The sequence below is a fragment of the Carettochelys insculpta genome, chromosome 2 (genome assembly GCF_033958435.1).
Source record: "Carettochelys insculpta isolate YL-2023 chromosome 2, ASM3395843v1, whole genome shotgun sequence".
Classification (NCBI taxonomy): domain Eukaryota; kingdom Metazoa; phylum Chordata; order Testudines; family Carettochelyidae; genus Carettochelys; species Carettochelys insculpta.
Genome location: NC_134138.1, coordinates 108072519 through 108091398, shown reverse-complemented (window position 1 = coordinate 108091398; position 18880 = coordinate 108072519).

Sequence of the window (18880 nt, the reverse complement as noted above, 5' to 3'; positions counted from 1 at the left end):
GGCATTTAAACAAGGACAGATTGAAATCTCTGAGAACTGAATAAACGTGAGAAACTGGCCAAGCAAAGATTTTACCTTAGCCAATTGTCTTAGATTTTCACATATGTGTTATATTTTTTGTTACAATCATCCTTACTTTTATTTCTTTCACTTGGTATTTGGTAACCTATGCCCTATAGTAAATATATAACAAATTTGTTAATGATAAACCAACTCATTGCTGTATTTGAAGAGAAGGATATATTTATTCCAGTAAATTTATAAGCTCTGATGTGTTTTTGTTTCTTTGAAGGAGCAAATGAATCTTATTATTTCTGAGTGATCCAAGGAGGATCCAGAAACTTCGTGATGCACGGCTCTGGAAAATCTGAGACTGAGGGTGTGTTTAGATCATTCTGCAAGTCGTCTTCGGGGCTGGTGGAAGTTATGTTGTGCTGTAGGCAGAGTTGCTGTTCCAGGGATGTATTGTGTACAGACACATGTAGGCCACATCTACACTAGCACATTACGTCGAAGTAGCCTATTTTGAAGTAAGAGCATCGAAATAGGCTACTTCGACAAATATCGTCTACACGTCCTCCAGGCTGACAACGTTGACGTTCAACGTCGAAGTAGCAACGGGGAATATCGAAAAGAGCCGCCCTGGAAGGAAATGCAGAGTGTCTACACACACAAGCACCCTCTTTCAAAATAAGGGGCCAGGACAGACCACGGACCAGGTCACAGAGCACACTAGCCCTTCCGGGGCAGCTGCAAGCTGCTCCTTTAAAGGGCGCCTCCCAGACACACCCAGCCTGCACAGCATGAGGTCTGCAGAGCAGTAGCCACTCTCTTGCAGACTAAGTCACAGCAGATATGGACACCCAGCAGCAGCTGCAGCAGCAGCAGCAGGAAGTGGAGGCCCTCCAGGTAGGCATCCAGGAGGCAAGTGCCCTGCTAGGTGCTGCCCAGGAGGCCTCCCAGTGGCTCCTGCCAGAGGAGCCCACCCCGGAGGCAGATGGGGACACCCCTGACCACCGGGCTTCCCTCTTCCTCCCTCACCGGCTGCTCCCCTTGCCTGACTGGACGTCAGCCTCCAAAACATCCCCCAGGTTGTGGGCGCATGCTGCATGCTCCACAACATCACTGAGAGCAAGGGGGAGGCTTTCATCCAGGGGTGGGCGGTCAACGCTGGCATGGGCTTCCCCCAGCCGGCCGCCGCACCCAGCCGCCAAGCCCACCATGAAAGGGTACGGGTCCGTAAGGCCCTGCAGGCCCCCTTCAATCAGGGAGGCCCCTGAGCACCTCCCTGGCCTTCCCCAGAAGACCCCCCCACACACACAGCCCGCAATGCCCGCGCACCACCCCCAACACCCGCACGCCATCTCCCACAACAAGCACACGACTCCAGCTTTTAGGAAAATAAAATTGTTTTTTTAAACTGGATAACTTGTTTGATTAAACAAAGAAACTGGAACTAATCTACAAAAAGGGGGACAACTATATACATGGGCCAACAGCCGAGCCGTCCGCCGGGCCCCCATCAGTCCGGGGTGGGGGTAGAGGGGCGTGAGCTCCAGTGGGTATGGCTTGCAACCCCCCCTCCCCATGTCCGCAGTCCCCAGCATGGCCGGCTGGGAGCTGGGAGGACCGGCAGGTAGGGCCGGGATGCCTCCACTGGCTGGTCTTCAGCCCCAGTGGGCTCTGTGGGGCGGCAGGCAGGGCAGCAGGCGTCGAGGCGGGTGGGGCGGCAGGCAGGGCAGCAGGCGGCGAGGTGGGGGCAGGGGAGGAGAGGGCGGCCCGCAGGGCAGCGGGGGGTGGGAGCCAGGCGACGGCCTCCCGGATAGACCTGGCTATGTCCCTGAAAACCCCCATAAAGTCCTCCCATGCCACCCACCGCCGAGTGGACTCCTCCTGCTCAAAGTGCAGTCTTTCCTCCGCCAGCTCTGTCTGCTGCCGGAGAGCTGCCAGCAGCTGAGGGTCCACCGGGGCCATCCCAAGAGTCTGGCAGTTGCGGGACCATCCTGTTGGCCTTGGGGGTGTCTTCAGCCGCTGGCAGTGGCTGGCCTCTGATGGGCTGTCAGGGACAACGGACAGTGCGTGGCTGCCTAGGGCGTCCGATGCTGCAGCTGGAGAGAGGAAGAGAGGGAGGGGAAGGCTGTTAGTCCAGTGCCCTGGCCCGTGGCCCATTCTCCCCACCCCTTCTTGGGTGCTGGGTCTCCATCCCTGTCAGTGGGTTTGATGTCCCTGTTGGCTGTCGCCATGGCATTGTCCCCCTGCCTCCGGGGTCAAGATTGAGTTCTGTCCGTGGGTACGGGTTCTGACAGGTGCTGATGGTTGTGCCACTGTCCTGGGACTGTACTGTGGCTGGGCATTCGTGAGTTGGGGTCTGCTGGGGGTGTGTGAGGCTCCCGGTCGTGGCTGGTGCCCCTGCCCTGTGGCCCATGGGTGCGTGCTCTGTGGGGTATGTACCTGACCGTCCATTGCCGCGGTCGGGGGAAGCCCGGTGGGCGGATGCCCGGCTGGTGCTCCGGGAAGGGAGGTCAATGAGGACCCCCCCTCCCTCGCTGCTGGACCCCTCCTCCGCTGACCCGAGGGGGGGCCCCTCGGGTGGGCCCTGGTGTGTGGGGCTGGCCTCTGGGCCAGAGTCCGGCTCCAAGGCCTGCTGGGGCTCATCAGCCGTGGTGTCAAAGGTGGCTGGGGGGGAGGAGGTGTCCTGGGGGCCCAGTATGGCCCTGAGCTCCCTGTAATAGAGGCAAGTGGCAGGGGCAGCCCCAGACCAGCTGGCCAAGTCCCGGGCCTGGGTGTACCCCTGCCGCAGCTCCTTCACTTTACTCCGGACGTGATCCGGAGTGCGGGCAGGGTGACCCCGGGCAGCCAGGCCCTTGGCCAGTCGGGCGAACGCTTCTGCATTCTGCTGCTTGCTTCCCATCACGTGGAGCACCTCCTCCTCACCCCAGAGCCCCAGCAGGTCTCGGAGCTCGGCCTCTGACCAGGAGGGGCCCCGCATCCTTTTGGCCCCCCGCGTGGCTGCTGAGAGTGCCTGGATCCCCTCAGGAGGGGAGCCCTGGGGGCGCTTGGGGGGCTGGCTGGAGGCCATGGGTAAAGGCAGCGGGGATCGGGACCTGTGAGAAGCGTGGAGGGCTAGCACGTGCCTGTGCTGCTGCCTGAATGCCCTCAACTTCCTGCCACAGGAAATCTGGGTCAGTGGTGCCTTTAAGGCTGCTGCAAACGGCGACCATAGAGCCCAGCAGGGGCTTGGGAGAGTGTCTCTTAACCCCTCAGCTGATGGCTGCCATGGAGTACCCCGCAATTTCGAAGTAGCGGGACACAGATCATCTACACACACCCTACTTCAATGTTCAACGTCGAAGTAGGGTGCTATTCCCATCCTCAGGTGGGAATAGTGACTTCGACATCTCACTGCCTAATGTCGATTTCAATGTCGAAATAGCACCCGGGTGCTATTTCGACGTTGGGCTGACTACTTCAAAGTAGCCAGCTAGTGTAGATGTACCCAAAGTATTACATGGAAACGTGCTTGCCTGTTGCTGGTTCCAGGCTTGTATCCATAGCAGCAGGGCATTTGAGGCACCCAGGGTAAATGGCTGGCCATAACATAGAACTTCATTGGTCTGGATTGTGCCCCAGCACATGCAGTGGAGAAGCACATCTAACATTGGGCCTGCTATTTTATGTGTTCCTTTTGACCTTGATCCAGTGTTGTTTTTGGTCATCCACCCCGAGCAGTGCAGCAGAACAACAGAAAGGAATCCCTCAAGCACTCAAAGCACCCTCAGTATTTGTTTTACATATTTGGGAAAGACATATGGGCCTATGTCAAGAAAGACAAATTAATTGTGCAAGGTGTTGGGCAGTCAGGGGTTGGGGGCCTATTCCTGTTTCTCTTTCTCCCCTAGTCTCTTCTGGATTGTTAACAGCTCAGTGTGGAGCAGTTAATTGTTTGCTGTCATAAGAACATAAGAATGATCATACTGGGTCAAACCAAAGGTCCATCTCACCCAGTATCCTGTCTGTTGACAGAGGCCAATAAAGAGAGGGAGTTAAGAGAACAGGTAATCATTGAAGTAATCCCTCTTCTGTCATCCATTTCCAGCCTAGGGACAAACAGGCTAGGGACACCTTTCCTACCCATCCTGGCTAGTAGCCATTGATGCACCTAATCTCCATGAATTTATCTAGTTCTTTTCCAAACCCTGTTAAAATCCAGGTCTTCGCAACATCCTCTGGCAAGTAGTTCCACAGACCTACTATGCACTGCATGAAAAAAAACATGTTTGTTGATCTTTAAATTTGCTACCCATTAATTTTATGTGGTGACCCCTAGTTCTTATGTTAAGGGAACAAATAAGTAAATTTTCCTTATTCACTTTTTCCACACCAGTCACCACTTTATAGACCTCTATCGTATACCCCCCTTAGTCTCTTTTTTTCTAAGCTGTAAAGTCTCAGTCTCTTTAAACTTTCTTCATATGGCACCTGTTCCAAACCCCTAATATATTTTTCTTTTTGCCCTTCAATGTGTACTTTCAATAAAAAAGGTCAAAACAGAGAACGTAACCCAAGCCTACTGGGCACGCTTATTCAGAAAGAATTATGCCAGTGGCAAAAGAGTTACATCAACCACACAGTTCCACTATTAGACATAGCGATACATGAGAAATTACACATTCCCTTAAATGAGCCTCTGTTTCACAAGCAGATAGTATCAGTGCTGGCCCTACACAGTGCCTGTCTATTAGATAGCTCCTCTTTTCTTCATCTGTTCCCCTTTTGTCTGGGACTGGTCTGTTCCACCAAGGCCTAGGTTGTCTTGAAAGCCCTGTGGTTCTCAGTCCCATAAGCCACACAGCAGAGCGTCGCTGGCTTCTTTAGGCGCTTTCATTAATTCCCACCACAAAGTTAATTTGAGTCCCTATTCTTATTCTCACACTACCTCTCTCCCAAAGGAGTTGCATGTTTTAAAAGTCTGGCCAGTGGGCATATTATTACTAGTTTTCACTTACTTAGTATTTTTGGAAGGGGACTAGAGCAGATGGTACCAAAATTCATTGTACATCCATGAATAGATCAATCACTCACTCTGGATTTTGCATGACATTTTTGAAACCAAGTTACCGTGACCAGTCAAGGTGGGCTCCACACTGGAGCATTCCTCGTGATATTTACTTTCCATGGTCTCATATGTACTGTTCAAATAAGTCCAGTATTGATTTTGCATACAATCCAATTCACAAGCCTTGTCAGTGTGACTCATCATATTTACTTTGGTTCATTTCTGCTCAGAGAGGCCCTGCTCCCAGAGTCCTCTGCTATTTAATCATATTTAACTCATGTCAAGTCACATTCACACCTGTTCAGTATAGTCACACCAATGTGGCACCATCCCAACACAAGATAAACAAACAGTCTTCATTGTAAGAAAGCTAAAGTTAGTGGTGTTTGCTGCCTAGATGAATAATAATGCATTTTGTCTGCTGGCTGTATTGATATGACCAATCAACTAAATAATCATGTTACTTTTGATTTTCCAGCTTTGTGTGTAAAGGAGAATTTGTATTCATGAGACCTGATTGCTGAGGGAATCATTCAGTTTGGGTTTTAGACTGATTAATGGATTATGGTTGAGCATTGTTGCAGTTGAACATATTGCACTGACAAGCAGAGAGTGCACAGAGTCAGACCTAAGCATGCTTAGAGGGTTAACCATTGAGGGACATGCACCTACCCCTTCATGAATGTATCAAGCAGCCATTCCTCCTCTATTTCCTTATACCATTACTGCAGAGACCCAAGTGGAAGACGACAAGATGCTTAGCACCTATCCATAGCTAGCTATTTTAGCACAGCAGGGAAATTCATGTCACAACTTTCAAAGGGTAGAAGAGGGGCTATGCTCCCCAAAGATCTTCTCTGCCTGAGACATGGTGCTTTTTGGCACTCCCAACTAGTGCAGTGCACATTCCCAATTGGAGGGCTTTTGGCTTAAGTCTATCACTCACTACCTCTGGAATTATTCTGCCTTTTAGAATGAGAAAGATGAATGTTAAATATATTCTTAGGAGAGGCATTATTTTTTCTTTGTGAATTTGACGTTCTCTTGGATACAGTCATCATGCATCTTGCTTAACTCATATTGGAAAATGTGGTAACAAGAATTGACCCATTGACTCTCTTGTCCCAAGGTCCTGCTCATAAGTCATAATACCGTATTAGATTGTGCAAAACCGCACAAGAAATGTACATGAAAGAGCAGATTCTACAAAGCGTGTACTCCTACTTGCCAGCGTTTGTGGACTGTTTATCTACAGTAACAGTAAATTCTGCATATGTTCTGGCTGGTTCTAAATCCAAATTTTAAGTAAGGTGCAGTAACTGGTCCTAGCACATGAATTGTCTAAATGGTTTGCTGCAGCTCACGGGTTTGAAGTACAGATTTTAGGAAAGGGTCCTTTGATCTAATTTTTCTGAGTGAGGCAATGTATCATTTGTAGAACTACTTGTGATTTCTACTTAGTGTTAAGAAACTGTTCCACATGCAATATTCTGTGTGCTCACAGAGTGGATTATGATTATGGCTGTTCTCTGTGAGGTACTACTGCCTTTAGGGTAAAAACGCATTTTACATCACACCAGATAGTTGGCATCATCAAAAAAGCCCAAGTGTAAGAATTAACTGATTTAGAACAATACCCCAAAGCTAAATATAAATTTAGTTAAGCCCAAGAACACATTGCCTAGGGAGGCTGTGGAATCCCCATCCTGGTAGATGATTCTTAAAACCAGTTTACCCACATCTATAGGGAGATAGATACTTAATCCTGCCTCAGTTTGACCAAATGGATTAGATCAGTGTTTCTCGAACTGTGCATCAGGACTCCAGATTCGGCTGTGACTCTGTTGTAATGGGGTTGCCAGGTCTGGTGTTAGATTTGCTGGCCAAAGGTTAATCGCCACTAGCTGGGGACAAAGCCAAACCTAATGCTTCAGCCTGGGTTGGAGGAGTTTTGTTCACATTCCCTGCACTACCCCACCCCTCCCACACACACACTGTGGCTGAAGCCTGTGGGCATTGCCTTTAATCCCCTTTCCCGAGGCAGTGGGGATCAGGATGGTTCAGGCTTTGGTCATCCTTCCTGGAATCTTGTAGTAATTTTTGTTGTTAAAAGGTGGTCATGGTGCAAGGAAATCTGACAGCCCCTGGATTAGATAGTCTCTTGAGGTTACTTCCTGCTGCCCATTTCTGTGATTCTACACTCTGTGTTCTGTGAGCTGGAAGATATGCGTTTCCCTTTTGTCTTCTGACCTTGCACGTGATGTGGGATTTGTTCTTCATCTTGGAGTTTCCTTGTTGTGTGATGTAACATTGGAATAGAAAAAAAAACCCACCAATAATATATATTGCTGAATCTATGTACGAAGAGTATTCATTTCAAAATTGCTTTTGAGACACAAGACATGTATTGTGATAGTTGCTTATTGAATCAGAGAAATTTATTGAAACAGTGTGTAATAACTCCAGCATGCCCAGACAGGACTGAACTTTCTTTCAAAACCCACCAATCAGACACAAGAAAATATTAACATAAAAACAACTTAACTCTAAGGTAGAGCACCATCTACTGGTGGTGGTATGGTCTGCACCACTCATAACAGTATTTCTGTCAGTCACTGCACCACATGAATGCTGGGCAAATACACAGCAAACTTGATAACTGATGAATGACAATCAGGGTACAGATTTTTATCAAAGTAGACCTTTGAAACTAAAGGAATAGTAAATCTAATTACAATGTGACCTACAGGATTAAGATTCTATCAAAAATCAATATACCTATTCTAGACTTCCAATTTCAATTGTAAAAGACATGCTATAATGCAATTTCAGTCACTATACAGCAAAGACAACATGGTAATTGAATAGGAAGCTACAAAAGGAGAAACCAGGTATTTATTTTCATCATTCTAGTACAATTGTGACATAGTAAATCCTCTTTCTAGAAGGCTTACATAACATTAGTAAATATCGGTGCAACTATTGTCCACTTTAAGCCTGATCATCTACTCTATGTTAGGGAGATTATGTCTAGTTTTAATTGTGACCTTTATCCTTTTCTGGTTCCTTGAAGTAATTGTGCTGCACTAATGAATTTGGTAACGTACAACAGAGGTGAAGAAGGGTGCTGTACAATACAGAATGTGGGGCAGATTCATTAGTGGTTACGTCGTCAGGCACTATGCTGGAAAGTAAAGAATTGTTACAGTAGCATCAGGTATCCCCAATCTCCAGGGGCCTTATCAAGTGATTTAGCTCATATTTGTTCCTGTAGGCCTACAATACAGCATAAAGCTGTCCCCTCCTTATAAAATGCTTCAGAGAAGACGGAGTAGATAACTTGTCTGTTCTGTCACAGGGGAAATCTCTTTTAGGGTTTGTCTACATAGCAAAGAAAAACCTGCCTGGGCTCATGCTTTGTGGGAGTGTGTAGACTTCTACGCTGGAGCAGGATCCTCATCTTTAGAACCCTTCAGGGTGGAAGGGTCAGAGACCATGATAATTTCTGTGGGTGTCCAGTGACAGAGGCTGGACATTTCAGAAGTATACTCTTTCAGGGGGTTTGGAGCCTGGGGTTCACTAAAGCTATGTCTAAACTATGTCTGCTTAGAATAGGGTGACCACCCCTCCTCCAAATAGGGACAGGGAGATATGTGGGGAGGGGTGGCTCCTTTCAGCTGCACCAAGCCTGGGGAAGCAGCAGCAGCCATGGGTGCTCCCTGCCCAGAGCCCCAGGAAAGCAGCAGCTGAGGGCTGGCCTGGTCCTGGAACCCTGGGAAAGGGGCAGTCATAGCTACTCCCTGCCCAGAGCCCCAGGGAAGCAGCAGCCGCAGGGGTTCCCACCCCTATCCGCAGCCTCTGAGGGCAGAATGGAACAATTAGTCCCTTTTAAAAAATAACTCAGGACACCTTTTTGGCATCCCAAATGAGGGACTGTTCTGCCCAGTATAGGACTGGTGGTCACCCTACCTTACAGCCACTGCAGTTATTAAATCTCGTGTGTGTGCGTGTACATGCATAGGGGTGCAAACTTTGTACCTTGTATCAGTGATGCATGTCCTGACCAGGAATGCTTGTACATTATCAGTGGGGCATTGAGGGATGGCTCCTGAAATGGTAACAATCAATATAAGCAATGCAGTGTCTATACTAGTGGTGAGCAACCTGAAGCCCATAGGATGGATGCAGCCCACTGGGGTTCCACCTGTGGCCCGTATACCCACTTGTCTTTCCCTTCACCCATGGAGCTCTCATGCACTGCAGAAATGGCGCCCAACACTTGTTACTCCTCCTCTCTCCCAGCACTTTCAGAGCACCATGATTTGTGCTCCACCTCTGCTCCTCCCCTTCTCTCCCAAAGCTTCCCACAGCCCTCCTTATCTGAGAACAGCAAATTACAGCTAACAGGGGTTGCAAATGGCCATACCTTTGGATGCACATGTAAATAAAGTGCTGGTGGCCCACAAAAGGGCTAACTCTGGAGAACCCATGTCTGGCTTGTGGGCTGCTTAATGCTCTTCCCTGCTATAGACCCCCACCCAGACTTTAAGGCCTCAGTTGACCATCATAATTATCTAGTTTACCTCCTGCCCATTGCAGATCTCAGAACCTCATTAATCCGCTCCTATGTTAGACTCATAAATGCTAATGAAATTACTGGTCTTCAGATCGTTATTCAAAGATGTCAAGTTACAGAGAATCTGCCAGTCACTTGCATTCAAACCAGCAAGTCGCCCATGCTCTATGTTGCACAGAAAGGCAAAAAGCCCAGAGTTTATCTGACTGTGGGGAATATATACTTCTGACTGCAAATAAGGCAATCAGTTATGTCTTGATCATGGGGAGAGACAGCTGGGAAAGAATTCTCCAAAGTAACTCACAGCCATCCCCACCTACTGTCCCATTTCCATCCTTCCATTGGAAAGGTTTGCTTTTAGCAGTCATAGATGGGTCATATGCCTTTATAAGCTACTTCATACTATTTTGTCTCTATACTTATCAAGCTCAGTCTTAACCTGTTAGGGGAATTTTTGGTCCCTACTGCCCCTCTGAGTAGATTGTTCCAGCATATCACTCCTCTTACTCTTTGTAGGAAGCAGGCCCAGATCTCCTCATTTCCATCTCCTCCCACAACCTGACACCATTGTTGTATGTAATAGTGTGTGTTTCCACCAGCTAGCATACACATTCTTCTAATGCATTCAGACATCTTTGTTTACTTTTTAATCCTTCCATAACCTCCAGAGCAAAGGATGTCTAAATTTTTTCCACTATTTATTTTGGACTTTTGCTGGACTGTTCTGTGTCATTTTGATGGATTTGGCTTCTTTATGGGTTTTTGTGTTTAATGTTTGTCTTGGTTGTCCTCTTTTTCTCTTTCCGGGTTGTGTCCGTGTTTTCACTTCCAATGGAAGTCACAGCAGCCGCGAGGTTAAAGTGTTTCCTAAATATGTCCGTTGTCACTGTCCTACCATAGTTGATGTTTTTGATTGGTTGCTCCACTTAAATTCTGTGACATTGCAAGAAACTCTTTTTTATGAGGTGTAACATGGAGGCTTAAATTCACCAAAATACCCAGACAGATTTCAAGAGCTCTGAGCCCCTACAAGTATAATAAAAATTAAGAGGAAATGAGAGGGATTAGCACTGGTGAATATTGTGTTAGGGACACCTTCTTTTGGGCACCAAAATTCATACACCCAATCTTAGTGCTGAAAATATTCCTCATAATTACCAATAACTGCATGTTCATTTATATGCAATTGTTTACATTACCATAGTTAACTGTTTTACTGAACCAATTTTAAATTCTCTCTTTTACCTGCATGACAAGGTCCTCCCACATGTCAAGTTTTTAATGAGTTTTTATCGACTCTTAATCTTTGTGTTTCCCCACTTTTAAACTAACTTTAGCTTCACATTACTTTTTTGGTTTGTTTTTAAATGGATGCAGAATAGACATATTGGATTAGTGCTTTTTAAACTTGTTGCCAATTAATTAGCCTACATCTTTTGTTTTCAAGTTCTGCTGGGTTCCATTCAGAATGTAATATTGATGGATAGCTACAGTGTTTTATTTCATCTACATTTTCAGCTAAATCAGGTGACATAATAAACACCATTATCATTATATTGATAAGCTGATTGTACATTGCAGCTATTTAAAGCACTTTCATTTTGAAAATAAATATTCAGATGTTGTCTCAGCATGCCTATCAGCAGGCGATTATTACCAAATCATAGCGCACAGTCTCATGAGAATGCTGTCATCTGCCAACTTTTGCGTGAAACTGTCATTTTTCTACCTTCTCTACTATTTTTTGAAGCACCGTGTCTCTCACTTCACTAACTACAACTGCCAGAAGACTCTATATGTAATAATAATATTTGTTGACACAGCATTTTAGAGACAGAACTGGTTATTCTTTGCTGCAAAAAAGTGTTTTCCTGAAGGCAATTCTTTCAGGGAATATTAGATGATACATTTTTTTTTATACTCGTAGGTATTATAAAAGATAGTGCTAGATTAAGTCTATGGGCCTACTCACAGAGTTCTGTATTTCTCAGCACAGGTGCCGGTGACCATCTGTTTTGTAATGTGCGCATAAATAAAATGATATAGAAAAAGCATCTATTTCTAGGTGGGTTTGGTTCACAGATATTTCATGTAAAATTCTTACTAATCCAGCAATTTCACCTCCAACCCCATAGTACAAATAAACAACAACAACAAAAAAAAACAAGTTACACTTCTTTGTGATGGGATGTCTGGCCAGGCCAATTAGCTCCACTGGTTTCACCTGCATGAGGAGACAGGGAACAGGGGAGTCACTGAGTGCAGGCTCAGTTGTGCAAGAACAAGCAGGGCTGGTATAAACGCAAGTTGCAGGAACAGATAAGGATTGTAGGGGGAAGGGAGCAGTCGCTCCCTGATAAGAGGGAGGAGGACTTTGGAGCTGGTACAACCATACAGAGAAGGGGAAGGAGGTGTGAAGGAAAGCAGGGTAGGGAAGGAACAACGAGGGCTGAGAGAGGAAAGATCTGCTCAGCCAAAAATCACTGGCCTGGAACCCGGAGTGTAGTAAGGCCCTGGTAGCTAAGATGGAGTGTCACTGTGGCATAGTGGAAAGGAGGGCTGTGTAGGAATGCTGGAAGGGAGGAACCTTACTATGCTGGAAAGGGGGAGCACTGTGTGACCTGCCCAGATGGGTGAGGCACGAATAGGAAGCTGTGAATCCTGGAATGAGAGGAGCTGCTGACCAGAGAGAGAGAGAGAAAGCTGGAGTGATAGTGGGCAAACTGTGCATGGTAACACAAGCTGCGTCTACACGTGCACGCTACTTCGAAGTAGCGGCACCAACTTCGAAATAGCGCCCGTCGCGTCTACATGCGTCGGGCGCTATTTCGAAGTTAACTTCGACGTTAGGCGGCGAGACGTCGAAGTTGCTAACCTCATGAGGAGATAGGAATAGCGCCCTACTTCGACGTTCAATGTCGAAGTAGGGACCGTGTAGACGATCCGCGTCCCGCAACGTCGAAATTGCTGGGTCCTCCATGGCGGCCATCAGCTGGGGGGTTGAGAGATGCTCTCTCTCCAGCCCCTGCGGGGCTCTATGGTCACCGTGGGCAGCAGCCCTTAGCCCAGGGCTTCTGGCTGCTTCTGCGGCAGCTGGGGATCTATGCTGCAGGCACAGGGTCTGCAACCAGTTGTCAGCTCTGTGTATCTTGTGTTGTTTAGTGCAACTGTGTCTGGGAGGGGCCCTTTAAGGGAGCGGCTGGCTGTTGAGTCCGCCCTGTGACCCTGTCTGCAGCTGTGCCTAGCATCCCTATTTCGATGTGTGCTACTTTGACGTGTAGACGTTCCCTTGCTGCGCCTATTTCGATGTTGGGCTGAGCAACGTTGAAGTTGAACATCGACGTTGCCGGCCCTGGAGGACGTGTAGACGTTATTCATCGAAATAGACTATTTCGATGTCGCAACATCGAAATAAGCTATTTTGATGTTGGCTGCACGTGTAGACGTAGCCACAGAAAGCCAGGTTAGTCTGCATCCTGTGAATGGGGTGTTGGCCTTGAGAGCTAATCCCTAGGGTGGGCAGAAGGAGATTCCAGAGCAGTGGTGAGTTATGTGTCCCATGACATTCTTCAGCCCAACACTAGTGCTTGTTGTCCAACCATCAGCTTTGTAGCCCACCACCTTGATGGTTATTGCAGTGCACACAAGAAGTGGTGATTCAGATTGAGACCAAGGAGAGGGGAAACATGTTCCACAGAAATGAGCAGCTTAGACCCAAAAGGGGAATTTTCTTCCCTGTCAATCTAATATTAGACTAAAATGAAATATGTATGCATGTATTTCCCTGTAGTGATTTCTATCTGGAGGGTTTCTAGGCTACCTGTGCAGCATGCTAAATGGCTTTAATTGGGAAAGCAGTGATCAACCCTGTTGAAATTGTTTGCATTCCTGCTCTCTGCTGCACCTGTGCCATTTCCAATAGTGGTTTCAGTGCTACCGTTTTAATTTGCTGCCTTTTATAGTTGGAAACAAACTCACTTCAATCCTTCATTTGATGTTACTTGGTGCTTTTATCCTACTTGTTCATTTCAGTCTAGCAAACACAGGTGCTTTAGGAGAAAATGTTCAACTATATTGAGGTAGCTAATGTTTACATGATTTCAATAATTTAAAATATTTATTGGACTCTTTCAGCCTTGTCTCTTAGGCTACATATAAACAACAATATGGGGTGGCAGTGTGGGAATCAAAGTGGTAAGTCTAAACATGAACAAATCGTGTCAATGATAGAAAACAACATGGGCAGAGTTAGAACTCAATCTGCCATGCGACTTTTTGTAAGTTACAATTTTGCGTGACTAGTCTTCCTTCGGGGGGGGGGAGGGGACTGTAAAGTTTTGTTTACTATATGGGGCGATGTCCCCTATGGAGATGTGATTTCTAAAGTGCAGTAACATGTTGCACATTAATTGGTCTGCATAGACTTTATTGGTGTGTGCTAGCTACCATTTCCAACAGTTTTTATGTTAAGCCCATAGACCAACTAATTTGCAACATGCAAATGTGCTCTAGAAACTGCATCCCCTAGAGTGCTTTTACGTGCCATGTAGGTGAAAAAGTCTCAACCCACTTTTAAAAGATTCTTTGGCAGAAACTGCTTCATGGGAACATCTCAGAACACATCTGGTGCAGTAAAGCAGCTTTATACATGTCAAGTGCCACAAATCAGTCTGAAATCCAACAGTGTGGCTGCTGTAGGATTACAATTCCTTCAGGTATCAGTGGAGTCCTCCAGTCACCATTTCTCCACCCAATTACTGCAGCAAGTGTGTGACGACAGATGAGAGTATTACTAGGGCATGCCAGGACCTGGAGGTTCCAATGAACCTCACTCACCTTTAATTACCAACAACTGCTTGTCATTGACCCCATATTTGGACAGCCCAAGAGTGAGGCCTGCACAGGCCTGGCAACAAAGTGAAGCAAAGGGAGCAGTTGCCCCAGGGCCTGGCAATTCAAAGTGGCTCAGAGCTTTAGCCTGTGCTGCTGCTACTTTGGCATAAGTGGTAGCTAGAACTCCAGGCCCCTTTGAAGTGCTGGCAGCACTTCTCCACTGCTCTGCACAGCTGTGAGGGAAGGGAAGAGGGTCTGCACTGCAATCCAAGTGGTGCTAAGGGCTGACTGTACTAGGCCCCGCCTCTTCTGCTCTTGGCCCCACCCCTTCCAGGGGCATAAAGTCGGGCTCCCCTCCCACCTTTCCCCAGGGCCTGCGGGGGCTGTCTGGCCCCTTGGGCCTGTACACAACCATCCTGTTAGCCTCCACTTCCCTGATTCTCTTTCCTCAACAGGAGTAACTCAGTTCCTCCATAAGGTTCTCATTAAATAAGCTCTGCTGCACTTAGCTTGTGGGTGTGCCTCTCCAAACTCACTCTGGAAGTGAACACAAAAATAAAAGCTGATGTCTATGTCTACACTAGCCCCAAACTTCGAAATGGCCATGTAAATGGCCATTTCAAAGTTTACTAATGAATCGCTGAAATACATATTCAGCGCTTCATTAGCATACGGGCGGCCGCAGCACTTTGAAATTGATGTGGCTTGCTGCCGCGCTGCTTGTCCCAACAGGACTCCTTTTCAAAAGGACCCCGCCTACTTTGAAGTCCCCTTATTCCTGTGAGCAGATGGGAATAAGGGGACTTCGAAGTAGGCGGGGTCCTTTCGAAGAGGAGCCCTGTTGGGACAAGTCGCGCGGCAGCGAGCCACATCAATTTCGAAGTGCCACAGCCGACCGCATGCTAATGAAGCGCTGAATATGTATTTCAGCGCTTCATTAGTAAACTTTGAAATGGCCATTTGCGTGGCCATTTCAAAGTTTGGGGCTAGTGTAGACATGGCCGATATCTGGCTCAATGGGGTTCTTAGTGGAATTCCAGTGGACTAGGTTGTGGAAGATATGTAGGGTTCATTACAATGCATATCAAGGTCCTATAAAATCCATCATGGATTTTTTTAATGTGTACATACCTCTGATCCTATTGATATATACTACTGTCTCTTCCATTTTCTAGTGCAGCTGCTTGTCAGTTTTTTTTTTTTAAGTTTGTTTGAAAGTCAACTGTAAAAGCATAGAAGTACTGCAATGAAATCAGATACAACATTGTCCTCAGAGGTTACAGTTTAAGTTCCACAGAAGTACCTAGGATTGACCAATAACTTGTTTTACCCCCTTGTTCTTTAATAACCATCAGCAGTTTTGTGAATTGCCTGGCTATTTTGCTTTATGTTCCAAATGATATCTGACACACTGATGCACATCTTATGTAGCTCTGCTTTCATTATTATCAAGTATATTGTCTCTGCTAATATTTATATTCTAGTTTGCTCTGATAGATTTTTGTGGAATTAGAGCAACAGCCCAACAAACTATCCAAAGCAGAACATGTAGCTATCTATAGTGTGATTATATCCTGGATTTATGTTTGAGTAATTACAACATGATTCATTTCTGTTTATGGACATTAGGACATGCAGAGCTATAAAGAAATCTAACAACCAATCATCAGATTGTTAGTTCTGAGAAGAATAAATGCTCACATTTTGCCATTTGATTTCTTTTTCTTAGAACTAGTATTGTAAATGAGACACATACACAGCAAAATGTTGTATGGCATGGCATCTATCAGACAATGAAAATTCTTTTTAATAAAAGCTGTATGCCTAGCCAAAGAAAGAAAAATGCTCAGAGTGAGAAACCACCATTGTTGTACAAGAATTCAATAAAATGGAATCAATTAAAACAACTGCTTTAATCATTTGTCTGCTTTCTCCTTATATCAGGAGATGAAAATGTCAGCTGTGCACCACTGAATATCTGGACAAGCTGCATAACCTTGTGCATTTTCACCTTCATTGTTATGCAGGAGTGCTTTAGAAAAGGTTACAGTAGTTATAAGAAGTGTTGAGCAGCAGCAAGGCATGTCATAAATATCAGAATCCAGATTTCACCACATGAAGTCTTGATATAGTTCTAACAGCCTGTAGGGTTATTTTGCATATTTATTTTTGCTTTAAGACAGATGTCACTAAATTAGACTTATTGTCAATTTAATAGCATAACTACTGTAAGTTAAATGCAAGAATGATATTTTCAGCACTGCTGTGTACAAAGCAAGTATTGTATTTCTATTGACAAAAATGCACTTATTATATGCCACTAAATGAGAAATAAGACCACATTTTAAAAAGAAAAACAAAAGCTAAACATTAGAAAAAGTTATACAAGTAGTGTGAGTGGGTGTGTATCTAGAAACCGATAACTGCATGAAAAATATATATCATGCATAAAATTTGACACTTTGTGTGCACAAATATGTATTTTGAGCAGTGGAGCAGGAACTACTTTGGAGTGGGAAAGCTGAGCTGAACCCCCACCCCCCCACCTCCTTAAGACCCGTTGAGATCACATTGCCAATTGTCCAGGACATAACTCCATTGTTGCAAATGGCCTCCAGCCCATTCAGTATGGGAGAATTGGCAGTTCTCACTGCCCCAGGCTGGGTCCACAGCTGGGGGTAGCTGCAGGACCCCCAGGATTGGTCGGGCCAGCAGATTGCAGAGCCTGCAGCAGGGCCACCACATGGCAGAACGCTGAGTGGGCCAGTCCCCAGCAGAGACCATGACAGAGCCGGCAAGACCCAGCAGAGAGCAGACCAAAGGTTGGTACCTGGTCCTGGTGGGGGAAACCAGGTGCAAATCTGGGGGGTGCTCCAGCATCCCCAGCCCCTTACTTTTCATACCTGTGATTTTGAAGATACACAGTAAGATGCTCACTTTTGACAACTTTGCAAAACAAACTCTAATCTAGAATAAAATGTCTTAAATTAAAGAGTAAACATGATTCATTTCACAACTTGGGGGAGCAGACTAGAAAATAAAACATACAAACTAGTAGACTTGGCAATGCATGGAGAGATGCTGCAATATCACAGGAGAGTTCTACTTTAAAGACCTACCTTACTAACTAAGGCAATATACTGATTGTTCTACAGTATATTCAGAGCCTGACCTACCAATAGATGCTGCTGCATATGGTGACATATTAGCAAATACTAACAGAATGCTGGGACATGAGTAAAATAACTGAACAAATGCTGACATGAATCAGTCCCTTTGCAGCTGCTTTGTGCTTACTGAATGACCACATGAATAAAACTGGTTTCTACCAACTAAACACAAAATCATTAAAATTAGCTTTTGACAACGTCTAAATACACTGAGACAAACAAGTCTCTGGTGTTATAATAGCAATGCGTTTGACTCATAGTTCTTTGCCAGTGGAAGGGTAACAAAGCACTTCCCTTTCAAACGAGTGGAAATTTATGGTAGAAATAGCATCCAAAGGACACTCAGAATATAGAATGCAAGATAACAGAGACTGATTTAATGAGACAAGGATGATCTTTCTGGATTGTATTGATCCCCTGTGTATTTACTACACTGAGGCAATGCAAAAAGCTAGAAAGCTGCCTAATAGGTTAGTCTTGGATTTTTTTCCCTTGATAGAGGAGAATTATTGGATCCTACAAAGCCCTATAGCCTGTACAAAGTAACCCATGCTGTATCAGGGGAAACCCCACAGCTATCATGTTGAGGTAAATTTCTAGATGTTTTGCATTACCTTAGCAGCCGAAACCAATCAAAGCCAGGACCAAGGTTGCAATCCCTGGTACAATGAGCTTACCTACAGGTAGGCAGCACATAGAGACATTGTCTAAGAACAGAGCAGGAATTGGACAGGAGTTTCCAATGGAGGATTTAGTTACCTGATACCTTTACTTTATGTACACTTTATTCCTGCATGAATTAGTAAATTGAGAGAGTTACGTAGAGTCCTTAAAGGCTTCTCATTGTTTCAAAACTCTTGTGGCTTGTTTATTCATTCCTTTCTGATTTTGAGGGAGTCATAGCTTGTTCCCAATTATGAGACAAACAAGATCCACCCATAGCTATGGCAAAAACAATCCAGATGAAGAGACCTTTATTACAAGATGGGGAAAATCCATAATTCTAAAGGGAGGAAAAAGCTATATTACAATTCTGTTGGCAGGAAGCCTTTACCTTCAGGGAACTGAGGGCAGGGGGTGGATTTATTGGCAAGAAAAAGCTTAACCTACCAGTGAGACACCCTTAGATGCTTGGAGGGTGATTAACCAGGGAAGTGAAGGAAAAGCCATAAATCAACAAATTCCCCAAATGAATCTAGAGTAATAAAATCTACCTAAATGCTATCAGGCTCTGCTTTGTGGTAT